Consider the following 14,517-nt stretch of genomic DNA (forward strand, 5'->3'; position numbering starts at 1 on the left):
ATCAGGGCCAGGGCCCATGGTTAGGCTTGTTTTAGAGTCAGGGCCAGGGCCCAAGTTTAGGGTTGTTTTAGGGTCAGGGCCAGGGCCCAGGTTTAGGCTTTTTCTAGGGTCAGTGCCAGGGCCCGGGGTTAGGGTTGTTTTAGGTTCTGGGCCAGGGCCCAGTGTTAGGGCTGTTTTAGGGTCAGGGCCAGGGCCCAGGGTTAGGGTTGCTTTAGGGTCATGACCTGGGCCCAGGTTTAGGCTTGTTTTAGTGCCAGGGCCTAGGGTTAGTGTTGTTTTAGGGTCAGGGCCAGAGCCCATGGTTAGGGTTGTTTTAGGTCAGGGCCCGGTCTCAGGGTTAGGGTTGTTTTAGGGTCAGGGCCAGGGCCAAGGGTTAGGGTTGTTTTAGGGAAAGGGCCAGGGCCCAAGGTTAGGATTGTTTTAGGTTCAGAGCCAGGGCCCAGGTTTAGGCTTGTTTCAGGGTCAGGTCTGGGGCCCAGGGTTAGGGTTGTTTTAGGGTCAGGGCCGGGGCCCAGTGTTAGGTTTGTTTTAGCGTCAGGGCCGGGGCCCATGTTTAGGGTTGTTTAAGGTCAGGGCCGGGACCCTGGGTTGGGGTTTTAGGCTCAGGGCCAGGGCCCAGTGTTAGGGTATTAGTGTCAGGGCCCAGGGTTAGGGTTTTAGGGTCAGAGCCCAGGGTTAGGGTTTTAGGGTCAGGGCCCAGGTTTAGGGTGATTTCCAGGAAGTGACATCACAATGACTCAAGCTACCACTTACTGTTGATTGTGACAAAATGCCAGCTGAGGCACATGCCTTGGGAGCTAAGTGGTTGCTGCCCTTGACTACTATGAAGACTGGTGTGGGAAGGGTCGCTTTGGATGCACTTGAGCTGGGGTCCCCAACCCCTTAGCCATGGAGCCGTAAGGAGCCACACAGCAGGTGATTGGTGTCGAGTGAGGGAGTGAGGGAAGCTTCGTCTGTATTTACAGCCACTCCCCTTTGCTCACATTCCCGCCTGAGCTCCACCTTCTCAGATGAGCAGCAGCGTTAGATTCTCATAGGAGAACGCACCCTGTTGTGAACCGTGCATGTGAGGGATCTAGGTTGCGCTGTTCTTATGAGAATCTAATACCTATTGATCTGTCACTTTCTCCCATCACGCTCAGGTGGGACCATCCAGTTTCAGGAAAACAAGCTTAACACGCCCACTGATTCTACATTATGGTGAGTTCTATAATTATTTTATTATATATTCCAGTGTAATAATGGAAATGAAGTGCCTAATCAACGTAAATGTGCTTAAATCTTTTGGCCCAGCTCCTACCTCCCGGCAGCCTGGCCAGGCCCAGAACTCTCTCCAGTCAGCCTCTACAGACCAAGCTCATGACTCACAATGGCCTATTGAGGCCCATACCCTACCTCACGGCAGTCTCCGCAGATGAGCCTACTGCCTCACAACAGCCTCCACAGGCACAGCTCCGTCGTTACAATGGCCTCTTTAGACCCAGCTCCTGCCTCCCAGCCTTCTCTCCAGGCCCTGAACTTTCTCCGTAAGTTGAGGTAGCTGGGACTGTAGGTATACATGATGATACTTGGCTAATTTTTAAATTGTTTTGCAGACATGGGGTCTCACTTTGTTGGCCAGGCTGGTGTCAAACTAATGGCCTCAAGTGACCCTTCCACCCCTGCCTCCCATCTTCGAGGTATGTGCCACCACAAGGAGCACTTGTTCAATTTTCTAAAGAAAAAATTTCTAAAGTAAGGCTGTGGGATGATGGCAGGAAGATAAAAGAAAAACAGAAGAATAAGTTAGAATGACTTATTCACACATATTTTTTGACAGCAAGAAGAACTGTTAGTATATACATTCCTTACAAACAAACAAACGGCAGATAAACAATGTTGTATAGGAACTTCAACACACACTGTACAATATTCCCACTTTGCTGACATAAGTTATGGAAATTTCGTGGTTTCCTTGAGTGTCGCTACCAGTATTTTGCTCTTCTGACGATTTTTATCAACTTCCTCATCTGTTAACTTCTCTCCAAAGTATGTCATGACACGACATACTGCCGCTGCACGAACACGGCCAGTGTCTTCCTATTAAACATGTAGAATGCTTTCCTAATTTCTCCTTTTACTCTCTGTCTTTGTGTTCTGCATTTTCCTTACTTTTATTGTCAGAAACTCCAGAAAGTCAATCGTACTAATTTATCACGATTTGCTTTATTAATTTATACTATGCTTATATGGAATTTTGCCCAACAGACCTCATTACAATTTGGGCCAGGGCCCAGGGTTAGGGTTGTTTCAGGGTCAGGGCCAGGGCCCAGGGTTAGGCTTGTTTTAGGGTCAGGGCCGGGGCCCAGGTTTAGGGTTGTTTCAGGGTCAGGGCCGGGGCTCAGGGTTAGGGTTGTTTTAGGGTCAGGGCCGGGGCCCAGGGTTAGGGTTGTTTTAGGGTCAGGGCCGGGGCCGAGGGTTAGGGTTGTTTTAGGGTCAGGGCCGGGGCCCAGGGTAAGGTTTGTCTTAGGGTCAGGGCCAGGGCCCAGGGTTAGGCTTGTTTTTAGGGTCAGGGCCAGGGCCCAGGGTTAGGCTTGTTTTAGGGTCAGGGCCGGGGCCCAGGTTTAGGGTTGTTTTAGGGTCAGGGCCGGGGCTCAGGGTTAGGGTTGTTTTAGGGTCAGGGCCGGGGCCCAGGGTTAGGGTTGTTTTAGGGTCAGGGCCGGGGCCCAGGGTTAGGGTTGTTTTAGGGTCAGGGCCGGGGCCCAGGGTAAGGTTTGTCTTAGGGTCAGGGCCGGGGCCCGGGGTTAGGTTTGTTTTAGGGTCAGGGACCGGGCACAGGTTTAGGGTTGTTTTCGTTTCAGGGCCAGGGCCCAGGGTTAGGGTTGTTTTAGGGTCAGGGCCAGGGCCCAGTGTTAGGGTTGTTTTGGGGTCTGGGCCAGGGTCCAGGGTTAGGGTTGTTTTAGGGTCAGGGCCCAGGGTTAGGTTTGTTTTAGGGTCAGGGCTCAGGGTTAGGGTTGTTTTAGGGTCAGGGACCAAGGTTAGGGTTGTTTTTGGGTGAGGGCCCAGGGTTGGGTTTCTTTTAGGGTCAGGACCAGGGCCCAGGGTTTGGGTTGTTTTAGGGTCAGGGCCAGGGCCCAGGTCTAGGCTTGTTTTAGGGTCAGGGCCAGGGCCCTGGGTTACGGTTGTTTTAGGTTCAGGGTCAGGGCCCAGGGTTAGGCTTGTTTTAGGGTCAGGGCCAGGGCGCAGGGTTAGGGTTGTTTTAGGGTCAGGACCTGGGCCCAGGGTTAGGCTTGTTTTAGTGCCAGGGCCCAGGGTTAGGGTTGTTTTAGGGCTAGGGCCAGGGCCCAGGGTTAGGGTTGTTTTAGGTCAGGGCCAGGGCCCAGGGTTAGGGTTGTTTTTGGTCAGGGCCAGGTCCCAGGGTTAGGCTTGTTTTAGGGTCAGGGCCACGGCCCAGGGTTAGGGTTGTTTTAGTGTCAGGGCCAGGACCCAGGGTCAGGGTTGTTTTAGGGTCAGGGCCAGGGCCCAGTGTTAGGCTTGTTTTAGGTTCAGGGCCAGGGCCCAGGGTTAGGCTTGTTTTAGGGTCAGGGCCATGGCCTAGGGTTAGTGTTGTTTTAGGTTCAGGGCCAGAGCCCAGGGTTGGGTTGTTTTAGGGTCAGGGCCATGGCCCAGGGTTAGGCGTGTTTTAGGGTCAGGGCCAGGGCCCCAGGGTTAGGCTTGTTTTAGGGTCAGGGCCAGGGCCCAGGGTTAGGGTTTTTTAGGGTCAGGGCCAGGGGCCAGGGTTAGGGTTGTTTTAGCGTCATGGCCAGGGCCCAGGGTTTGGGTTGTTTTAGGGTCAGGGCCAGGGCCCAGGGTTAGGGTTGTTTTAGGGTCAGGTCCTGGGTCCAGGTTTAGGGTTGTTTTAGTGCCAGGGCCCAGGGTTAGGGTTGTTTTAGCGTCATGGCCAGGGCCCAGGGTTTGGGTTGTTTTAGGGTCAGGGCCATGGCCCAGGGTTAGGGTTGTTTTAAGGTCAGGTCCAGAGCCCAGGGTTAGGGTTGTTTTTGGGTCAGGGCCAGGGCCCAGGGTTAGGGTTCTTTCAGGGTCAGGGCCAGGGCCCAGGGTTAGGCTTGTTTTAGGGTCAGGGCCAGGGCCGAGGGTTAGGTTTGTTTTAGGGTCAGGGCCACGGCCCAGGGTTAGGGTTGTTTTAAGGTCAGGTCCAGAGCCCAGGGTTAGGGTTGTTTTTGGGTCAGGGCCAGGGCCCAGGGTTAGGGTTCTTTTAGGGTCAGGGCCAGGGCCCAGGGTTAGGCTTGTTTTAGGGTCAGGGTCAGGGCCCAGTGTTAGGCTTGTTTTAGGGTCAGGGCCAGAGCCCAGGGTTAGGGTTGTTTTAGGGTCAGGTCCAGGGCCCAGGGTTAGTGTTGTTTTAGTGTCAGGGCCAGGGCCCAGGGTTAGACTTGTTTTAGGGTCAGGGCCAGGGCCCAGGGTTAGGCTTGTTTTAGGGTCAGGGCCAGGGCCCAGGGATACGGTTGTTTTAGGGTCAGGGCCAGGGCCCAGGGTTAGGGTTGTTTTAGGTTTAGGGCCAGGGCCCAGGGTTAGGCTTGTTTTAGGGTCAGGGCCAGGGCCCAGGGTTAGGCTTGTTTTAGTGCCAGGGCCCAGGGTTAGGGTTGTTTTCGGGTCAGGGCCAGGGCCCAGTGTTAGGGTTGTTTTAGGTCAGTGCCAGGGCCCAGCATTAGGGTTGTTTTAGGGTCAGGGCCAGGGACCAGGTTTAGGGTTGTTTTAGGGTCAGGACCAGGGCCCAGCGTTAAGGTTGCTTTAGGGTCAGGGCCAGGGCCCAGGGTTAGGCTTGTTTTAGGGTCACGGCCAGGGCCCTGGGTTAGGCTTGTTTTAGGGTCAGGGCCAGGGCCCAGGGTTAGGCTTGTTTTAGGGTCAGGGCCAGGGCCCAGGGTTAGGGTTGTTTTCGGGTCAGGGCCAGGGCCCAGGGTTAGGCTTGTTTTAGGGTCAGGGCCAGGGCCCAGGGTTAGGCTTATTTTAGGGTCAGGGCCAGGGCCCAGGGTTAGGCTTGTTTTAGTGTCAGGGCCAGCGCTGAGGGATAGGGTTGTTTTAGGGTCAAGGCCAGGGCCCATGGTTTTGGTTGTTTTAGGGTCAGGGCCAGGGCCCAGTGTTAGGGCTGTTTTAGGGTGAGGGCCAGGTCCCAGGGTTAGGGTTGTTTTAGGGTCAGGACCTGGGCCCAGGTTTAGGCTTGTTTTAGTGCCAGGGCCCAGGGTTAATGTTGTTTTAGGGTGAGGGCCAGGGCCCAGGGTTAGGGTTGTTTTAGGTCAGGGCCAGGGCCCAGGGTTAGGGTTGTTTTAGGTCAGGGCCAGGTCCCAGGGTTAGGGTTGTTTTAGGGTCAGGGCCAGGGCCCTGGGTTAGGGTTGTTTTAGGGTCAGGGCCAGGGCCCAGGGTTCGGCTTGTTTTAGGGTCAGGTCCAGGGCCCAGGGTTAGGGTTGTTTTAGGTTCAGGGCCAGGGCCCTGGGTTAGGGTTGTTTTAGGGTCAGGGCCAGGGCCCAAGGTTAGGCTTGTTTTAGGGTCAGGGCCAGGGCCCAGGGTTAGGGTTGTTTTAAGGTTAGGACCTGGGCCCACGGTTAGGCTTGTTTTAGTGCCAGGGCCCAGGGTTAGGGTTGTTTTAGGGTCAGGGCCAGGGCCCAGGTTTAGGGTTGTTTTAGGGTCAGGCCCATGGCCCAGGGTTAGGGTTGTTTTAGGGTCAGGGCCAGGGCCCAGGGTTAGGGTTGATTTAGGGTCATGACCAGGGCCCAGGGTTAGGCTTGTTTTATGGTCAGGGCCAGGGCCCAGGGTTAGGCTTGTTTTAGGGTCAGGGCCACGGCCCAGGTTTAGGGTGGTTTTAGGGTCAGGGCCAGGGCCCATGGTTAGGGTTGTTTTAGGGTCAGGGCCAGGGACCAGGGTTAGGCTTGTTTTAGGGTCAGGGCCAGGGCCCAGGGTTAGGCTTGTTATAGGGTCAGGTCCAGGGCCCAGGGTTAGGGTTGTTTTAGGTTCAGGGCCAGGGCCCAGGGTTAGGGTTGTTTTAGGGTCAGGGCCAGGGCCCACGGTTAGGCTTGTTTTAGGGTCAGTGCCAGGGCCCAGGGTTAGGGTTGTTTTAAGGTTAGGACCTGGGCCCACGGTTAGGCTTGTTTTAGGGTCATGGCCAGGGCCCAGGGTTAGGGTTGTTTTAGGGTAAGGCCCTGGTCCCAGGTTTAGGCTTGTTTTAGTGCCAGGGCCCAGGGTTAGGGTTGTTTTAGGTTCAGGGCCAGGGCCCAGGGTCAGGGTTGTTTTAGGTCAGTGCCAGGGCCCAGCATTAGGGTTGTTTTAGGGTCAGGGCCAGGGACCAGGGTCAGGGTTGTTTTAGGTCAGTGCCAGGGCCCAGCATTAGGGTTGTTTTTGGGTCAGGGCCAGGGACCTGGTTTAGTGTTGTTTTAGGGTCAGGGCCATGGCCCAGGGTTAGGGTTGTTTTAGGGTCAGGGCCAGGGCCCTGGGTTAGGGTTGTTTTAGGGTAAGGCCCTGGTCCCAGGTTTAGGCTTGTTTTAGTGCCCGGGCCCAGGGTTAGGGTTGATTTAGGGTCATGGCCAGGGCCCAGGGTTAGGGTTGTTTTAGGGTAAGGCCCTGGTCCCAGGTTTAGGCTTGTTTTAGTGCCAGGGCCCAGGCTTAGGGTTGTTTTAGGTTCAGGGCCAGGGCCCAGGGTCAGGGTTGTTTTAGGTCAGTGCCAGGGCCCAGCATTAGGGTTGTTTTAGGGTCAGGGCCAGGGACCAGGTTTAGGGTTGTTTTAGGGTCAGGGCCAGGGCCCAGCGTTAAGGTTGCTTTAGGGTCAGGGCCAGGGCCCAGGGTTAGGCTTGTTTTAGGGTCACGGCCAGGGCCCTGGGTTAGGCTTGTTTTAGGGTCAGGGCCAGGGCCCAGGGTTAGGCTTGTTTTAGGGTCAGGGCCAGGGCCCAGGGTTAGGGTTGTTTTCGGGTCAGGGCCAGGGCCCAGGGTTAGGCTTGTTTTAGGGTCAGGGCCAGGGCCCAGGGTTAGGCTTGTTTTAGGGTCAGGGCCAGGGCCCAGGGTTAGGCTTGTTTTAGTGTCAGGGCCAGCGCCGAGGGATAGGGTTGTTTTAGGGTCAAGGCCAGGGCCCATGGTTTTGGTTGTTTTAGGGTCAGGGCCAGGGCCCAGTGTTAGGGCTGTTTTAGGGTGAGGGCCAGGGCCCAGGGTTAGGGTTGTTTTAGGGTCAGGACCTGGGCCCAGGTTTAGGCTTGTTTTAGTGCCAGGGCCCAGGGTTAATGTTGTTTTAGGGTCAGGGCCAGGGCCCAGGGTTAGGGTTGTTTTAAGGTTAGGACCTGGGCCCACGGTTAGGCTTGTTTTAGTGCCAGGGACCAGGGTTAGGGTTGTTTTAGGGTCAGGGCCAGGGCCCAGGTTTAGGGTTGTTTTAGTGTCAGGGCCATGGCCCAGGGTTAGGGTTGTTTTAGGGTCAGGGCCATGGCCCAGGGTTAGGGTTGATTTAGGGTCATGGCCAGGGCCCAGGGTTAGGGTTGTTTTAGGGTAAGGCCCTGGTCCCAGGTTTAGGCTTGTTTTAGTGCCAGGGCCCAGGGTTAGGGTTGTTTTAGGTTCAGGGCCAGGGCCCAGTGTCAGGGTTGTTTTAGGTCAGTGCCAGGGCCCAGCATTAGGGTTGTTTTAGGGTCAGGGCCAGGGACCAGGTTTAGGGTTGTTTTAGGGTCAGGGCCAGGGCCCAGCGTTAAGCTTGCTTTAGGGTCAGCGCCAGGGCCCAGGGTTAGGCTTGTTTCAGGGTCAGGGCCAGGGCCTTGGGTTAGGCTTGTTTTAGGGTCAGGGCCAGGGCCCAGGGTTAGGCTTGTTTTAGGGTCAGGGCCAGGGCCCAGGGTTAGGGTTGTTTTCGGGTCAGGGCCAGGGCCCAGGGTTAGGCTTGTTTTAGGGTCAGGGCCAGGGCCCAGGGTTAGGCTTGTTTTAGGGTCAGGGCCAGGGCCCAGGGTTAGGCTTGTTTTATGGTCAGGGACAGGGCCCAGGGTTAGGGTTGTTTTCGGGTCAGGGCCAGGGCCCAGGGTTAGGCTTGTTTTAGGGTCAGGGCCAGGGCCCAGGGTTAGGCTTGGTTTAGGGTCAGGGCCAGGGCTCAGGGTTAGGCTTGTTTTAGGGTCAGGGCCAGGGCCGAGGGATAGGGTTGTTTTAGGGTCAGGGCCAGGGCCCGTGGTTTTTATTGTTTTAGGGTCAGGGCCAGGGCCCAGGGCTAGGCTTGTTTCAGGGTCAGGGCCAGGGCCCAGGGTTAGGGTTGTTTTAGGATCAGGGCCAGGGCCCATGGTTAGGCTTGTTTTAGAGTCAGGGCCAGGGCCCAAGTTTAGGGTTGTTTTAGGGTCAGGGCCAGGGCCCAGGTTTAGGCTTTTTCTAGGGTCAGTGCCAGGGCCCGGGGTTAGGGTTGTTTTAGGTTCTGGGCCAGGGCCCAGTGTTAGGGTTGTTTTAGGGTCAGGGCCAGGGCCCAGGGTTAGGGTTGCTTTAGGGTCATGACCTGGTCCCAGGTTTAGGCTTGTTTTAGTGCCAGGGCCTAGGGTTAGTGTTGTTTTAGGGTCAGGGCCAGAGCCCAGGGTTAGGGTTGTTTTAGGTCAGGGCCCGGTCTCAGGGTTAGGGTTGTTTTAGGGTCAGGGCCAGGGCCCAGGGTTAGGGTTGTTTTAGGGAAAGGGCCAGGGCCCAAGGTTAGGATTGTTTTAGGTTCAGAGCCAGGGCCCAGGTTTAGGCTTGTTTCAGGGTCAGGTCTGGGGCCCAGGGTTAGGGTTGTTTTAGGGTCAGGGCCGGGGCCCAGTGTTAGGTTTGTTTTAGCGTCAGGGCCGGGGCCCATGTTTAGGGTTGTTTAAGGTCAGGGCCGGGACCCTGGGTTGGGGTTTTAGGCTCAGGGCCAGGGCCCAGTGTTAGGGTATTAGTGTCAGGGCCCAGGGTTAGGGTTTTAGGGTCAGAGCCCAGGGTTAGGGTTTTAGGGTCAGGGCCCAGGTTTAGGGTGATTTCCAGGAAGTGACATCACAATGACTCAAGCTACCACTTACTGTTGATTGTGACAAAATGCCAGCTGAGGCACATGCCTTGGGAGCTAAGTGGTTGCTGCCCTTGACTACTATGAAGACTGGTGTGGGAAGGGTCGCTTTGGATGCACTTGAGCTGGGGTCCCCAACCCCTTAGCCATGGAGCCGTAAGGAGCCACACAGCAGGTGATTGGTGTCGAGTGAGGGAGTGAGGGAAGCTTCGTCTGTATTTACAGCCACTCCCCTTTGCTCACATTCCCGCCTGAGCTCCACCTTCTCAGATGAGCAGCAGCGTTAGATTCTCATAGGAGAACGCACCCTGTTGTGAACCGTGCATGTGAGGGATCTAGGTTGCGCTGTTCTTATGAGAATCTAATACCTATTGATCTGTCACTTTCTCCCATCACGCTCAGGTGGGACCATCCAGTTTCAGGAAAACAAGCTTAACACGCCCACTGATTCTACATTATGGTGAGTTCTATAATTATTTTATTATATATTCCAGTGTAATAATGGAAATGAAGTGCCTAATCAACATAAATGTGCTTAAATCTTTTGGCCCAGCTCCTACCTCCCGGCAGCCTGGCCAGGCCCAGAACTCTCTCCAGTCAGCCTCTACAGACCAAGCTCATGACTCACAATGGCCTATTTAGGCCCATACCCTACCTCACGGCAGTCTCCGCAGATGAGCCTACTGCCTCACAACAGCCTCCACAGGCACAGCTCCGTCGTTACAATGGCCTCTTTAGACCCAGCTCCTGCCTCCCAGCCTTCTCTCCAGGCCCTGAACTTTCTCCGTAAGTTGAGGTAGCTGGGACTGTAGGTATACATGATGATACTTGGCTAATTTTTAAATTGTTTTGCAGACATGGGGTCTCACTTTGTTGGCCAGGCTGGTGTCAAACTAATGGCCTCAAGTGACCCTTCCACCCCTGCCTCCCATCTTCGAGGTATGTGCCACCACAAGGAGCACTTGTTCAATTTTCTAAAGAAAAAATTTCTAAAGTAAGGCTGTGGGATGATGGCAGGAAGATAAAAGAAAAACAGAAGAATAAGTTAGAATGACTTATTCACACATATTTTTTGACAGCAAGAAGAACTGTTAGTATATACATTCCTTACAAACAAACAAACGGCAGATAAACAATGTTGTATAGGAACTTCAACACACACTGTACAATATTCCCACTTTGCTGACATAAGTTATGGAAATTTCGTGGTTTCCTTGAGTGTCGCTACCAGTATTTTGCTCTTCTGACGATTTTTATCAACTTCCTCATCTGTTAACTTCTCTCCAAAGTATGTCATGACACGACATACTGCCGCTGCACGAACACGGCCAGTGTCTTCCTATTAAACATGTAGAATGCTTTCCTAATTTCTCCTTTTACTCTCTGTCTTTGTGTTCTGCATTTTCCTTACTTTTATTGTCAGAAACTCCAGAAAGTCAATCGTACTAATTTATCACGATTTGCTTTATTAATTTATACTATGCTTATATGGAATTTTGCCCAACAGACCTCATTACAATTTGGGCCAGGGCCCAGGGTTAGGGTTGTTTCAGGGTCAGGGCCAGGGCCCAGGGTTAGGCTTGTTTTAGGGTCAGGGCCGGGGCCCAGGTTTAGGGTTGTTTCAGGGTCAGGGCCGGGGCCCAGGGTTAGGCTTGTTTTAGGGTCAGGGCCGGGGCCCAGGTTTAGGGTTGTTTTAGGGTCAGGGCCGGGGCCCAGGGTTAGGGTTGTTTTAGGGTCAGGGCCGGGGCCCAGGGTTAGGGTTGTTTTAGGGTCAGGGCCGGGGCCCAGGGTTAGTGTTGTTTTAGGGTCAGGGCCGGGGCCCAGGGTAAGGTTTGTCTTAGGGTCAGGGCCGGGGCCCGGGGTTAGGTTTGTTTTAGGGTCAGGGACCGGGCACAGGTTTAGGGTTGTTTTCGGTTCAGGGCCGGGGCCCAGGGTTAGGGTTGTTTTAGGGTCAGGGCCAGGGCCCAGTGTTAGGGTTGTTTTGGGGTCTGGGGCAGGGTCCAGGGTTAGGGTTGTTTTAGGGTCAGGGCCCAGTGTTAGGTTTGTTTTAGGGTCAGGGCTCAGGGTTAGGGTTGTTTTAGGGTCAGGGACCAAGGTTAGGGTTGTTTTTGGGTGAGGGCCCAGGGTTGGGTTTCTTTTAGGGTCAGGACCAGGGCCCAGGGTTTGGGTTGTTTTAGGGTCAGGGCCAGGGCCCAGGTCTAGGCTTGTTTTAGGGTCAGGGCCAGGGCCCTGGGTTACGGTTGTTTTAGGTTCAGGGTCAGGGCCCAGGGTTAGGGTTGTTTTAGGGTCAGGGCCAGGGCGCAGGGTTAGGGTTGTTTTAGGGTCAGGACCTGGGCCCAGGGTTAGGCTTGTTTTAGTGCCAGGGCCCAGGGTTAGGGTTGTTTTAGGGCTAGGGCCAGGGCCCAGGGTTAGGGTTGTTTTAGGTCAGGGCCAGGGCCCAGGGTTAGGGTTGTTTTTGGTCAGGGCCAGGTCCCAGGGTTAGGCTTGTTTTAGGGTCAGGGCCAGGGCCCAGGGTTAGGGTTGTTTTAGGGTCAGGGCCAGGGCCCAGGGTTAGGCTTGTTTTAGGGTCAGGGCCAGGGCCCACGGTTAGGCTTGTTTTAGGGTCAGGGCCAGGGCCCAGGGTTAGGCTTGTTTTAGGGTCAGGGCCACGGCCTAGGGTTAGGCTTGTTTTAGGGTCAGGGCCAGGGCCCAGGGTTAGGGTTGTTTTAGTGTCAGGGCCAGGGCCCAGGGTTAGGCTTGTTTTAGGGTCAGGGCCACGGCCCAGGGTTAGGGTTGTTTTAGTGTCAGGGCCAGGACCCAGGGTCAGGGTTGTTTTAGGGTCAGGGCCAGGGCCCAGTGTTAGGCTTGTTTTAGGTTCAGGGCCAGGGCCCAGGGTTAGGCTTGTTTTAGGGTCAGGGCCATGGCCCAGGGTTAGTGTTGTTTTAGGTTCAGGGCCAGAGCCCAGGGTTGGGTTGTTTTAGGGTCAGGGCCATGGCCCAGGGTTAGGCGTGTTTTAGGGTCAGGGCCAGGGCCCAGGGTTAGGCTTGTTTTAGGGTCAGGGCCAGGGCCCAGGGTTAGGGTTTTTTAGGGTCAGGCCCAGGGGCCAGGGTTAGGGTTGTTTTAGCATCATGGCCAGGGCCCAGGGTTAGGGTTGTTTTAGGGTCAGGGCCAGGGCCCAGGGTGAGGGTTGTTTTAGGGTCAGGTCCTGGGCCCAGGTTTAGGGTTGTTTTAGTGCCAGGGCCCAGGGTTATGGTTGTTTTAGGGTCAGGGCCAGGGCCCAGGGTTAGGTTTGTTTTAGGGTCAGGGCCACGGCCCAGGGTTAGGGTTGTTTTAAGGTCAGGTCCAGAGCCCAGGGTTAGGGTTGTTTTTGGGTCAGGGCCAGGGCCCAGGGTTAGGGTTCTTTTAGTGTCAGGGCCAGGGCCCAGGGTTAGGCTTGTTTTAGGGTCAGGGTCAGGGCCCAGTGTTAGGCTTGTTTTAGGGTCAGGGCCAGGGCCCAGGGTTAGGGTTGTTTTAGGGTCAGGTCCAGGGCCCAGGGTTAGTGTTGTTTTAGTGTCAGGGCCAGGGCCCAGGGTTAGACTTGTTTTAGGGTCAGGGCCAGGGCCCAGGGTTAGGCTTGTTTTAGGGTCAGGGCCAGGGCCCAGGGATACGGTTGTTTTAGGGTCAGGGCCAGGGCCCAGGGTTAGGGTTGTTTTAGGGTTAGGGCCAGGGCCCAGGGTTAGGCTTGTTTTAGGGTCAGGGCCAGGGCCCAGGGTTAGGCTTGTTTTAGTGCCAGGGCCCAGGGTTATGGTTGTTTTCGGGTCAGGGCCAGGGCCCAGTGTTAGGGTTGTTTTAGGTCAGGGCCAGGGCCCAGGGTTAGGGTTGTTTTAGTGTCAGGGCCAGGACCCAGGGTCAGGGTTGTTTTAGGGTCAGGGCCAGGGCCCAGTGTTAGGCTTGTTTTAGGTTCAGGGCCAGGGCCCAGGGTTAGGCTTGTTTTAGGGTCAGGGCCATGGCCCAGGGTTAGTGTTGTTTTAGGTTCAGGGCCAGAGCCCAGGGTTGGGTTGTTTTAGGGTCAGGGCCATGGCCCAGGGTTAGGCGTGTTTTAGGGTCAGGGCCAGGGCCCAGGGTTAGGCTTGTTTTAGGGTCAGGGCCAGGGCCCAGGGTTAGGGTTTTTTAGGGTCAGGGCCAGGGGCCAGGGTTAGGGTTGTTTTAGTGTCAGGGCCAGGGCCCAGGGTTAGACTTGTTTTAGGGTCAGGGCCAGGGCCCAGGGTTAGGCTTGTTTTAGGGTCAGGGCCAGGGCCCAGGGATACGGTTGTTTTAGGGTCAGGGCCAGGGCCCAGGGTTAGGGTTGTTTTAGGGTTAGGGCCAGGGCCCAGGGTTAGGCTTGTTTTAGGGTCAGGGCCAGGGCCCAGGGTTAGGCTTGTTTTAGTGCCAGCGCCCAGGGTTAGGGTTGTTTTCGGGTCAGGGCCAGGGCCCAGGGTTAGGGTTGTCTTAGGTCACGGCCAGGTCCCAGGGTTAAGGTTATTTTAGGGTCAGGGCCAGGGCCCAGGGTTAGGCTTGTTTTAGGGTCAGGGCCAGGGCCCAGGGTTAGGCTTGTTTTAGGGTCAGGGCCAGGGCCCAGGGTTAGCCTTTTTTTTGGGTCAGGGCCATGGCCCAGGGTTAGGCTTGTTTTAGGGTCAGGGCCAGGGCCCAGGGTTAGGCTTGTTTTAGGGTCAGGGCCAGGGCCCAGTGTTAGGCTTGTTTTAGGGTCAGGGCCAGGGCCCAGGGTTAAGCTTGTTTTAGGGTCTGGGCCAGGGCCCAGGGTTAGGCTTGTTTTAGGGTCAGGGCCACGGCCCAGGGTTAGGGTTGTTTTAGGGTCAGGGCCAGGGCGCAGGGTTAGGGTTGTTTTAGGGTCAGGGCCAGGCCCCAGGGTTAGGGTTGTTTTAGGGTCAGGGCCAGGGCCCAGGGTTAGGGTTGATTTAGGTTCATGGCCCGGGCCCAGGGTTAGGGTTGTTTTAGGGTCAGGGCCAGGGCCCACGGTTAGGCTTCTTTTAGGGTCAGGGCCAGGGCCCGGGTTAGGGTTGTTTTAGGGTCAGGCCCAGGGCCCAGGTTTAGGGTTGTTTTAGGTTCAGGTCCTGCACCCATGTTTAGGGTTGTTTTAGTGCCAGGGCCCAGGGTTAGGGTTGTTTTAGGGTCAGTGCCAGGGCCCAGGCTTAGGGTTGTTTTACGGTCAGGGCCAGGGCCCAGGGTTAGACTTGTTTTAGGGTCAGGGCCAGGGCCCAGGGTTACTCTTGTTTTAGTGCCTGGGCCCAGGGTTAGGGTTGTTTTAGGGTCAGGGCCAGGGCCCAGGTTTAGGCTTGTTTTAGGATCAGGGCCAGGGCCCACGGTTAGGGTTGTTTTAGGGTCAGGGCCATGGCCTAGGGTTTGGGTTGTTTTAGTGTCAGGACCTGGGCCCAGTGTTAGGCTTGTTTTAGTGCCAGGGCCCAGGGTTAGGGTTTTTTTAGGGTCGGGGCCCAGGGTTAGGCTTGTTTTAGAATCAGGGCCCAGGGTTAGGGTTGTTTTAGGGTCAGGGCCCAGGGTTAGGGTTGCTTTTGGGTCAG

At 55.7% G+C, this 14,517-nt stretch overlaps 2 long non-coding RNA genes across 4 annotated transcripts in view; both read left to right on the top strand.

The window, feature by feature from the left end:
• Positions 1-550: 550 nt before the first annotated feature.
• Positions 551-2,319, top strand: LOC129534180 (uncharacterized). The gene is made up of 3 exons (XR_008680650.2): positions 551-915; positions 1,143-1,200; positions 1,294-2,319. It is a non-coding gene; the product is annotated as an uncharacterized lncRNA (long non-coding RNA).
• A 6,727-nt stretch (positions 2,320-9,046) lies between these two features.
• Positions 9,047-14,517, top strand: part of LOC129534169 (uncharacterized) — a 39,270-nt gene continuing 33,799 nt past the window's right edge. For 2 of the 3 annotated variants that reach the window (XR_010134427.1, XR_010134429.1), the window contains exons 1-3: positions 9,049-9,158; positions 9,386-9,443; positions 9,537-9,769. This is a non-coding gene — a long non-coding RNA (uncharacterized lncRNA). Of the gene's footprint in view, positions 9,159-9,385; positions 9,444-9,536; positions 9,770-14,517 lie in introns of all 3 variants that reach the window. The other variant, XR_010134428.1, reaches the window with a different exon arrangement.

The sequence above is a fragment of the Gorilla gorilla genome, chromosome 5 (assembly GCF_029281585.2).
Source record: "Gorilla gorilla gorilla isolate KB3781 chromosome 5, NHGRI_mGorGor1-v2.1_pri, whole genome shotgun sequence".
In the NCBI taxonomy this organism is placed as follows: domain Eukaryota; kingdom Metazoa; phylum Chordata; class Mammalia; order Primates; family Hominidae; genus Gorilla; species Gorilla gorilla.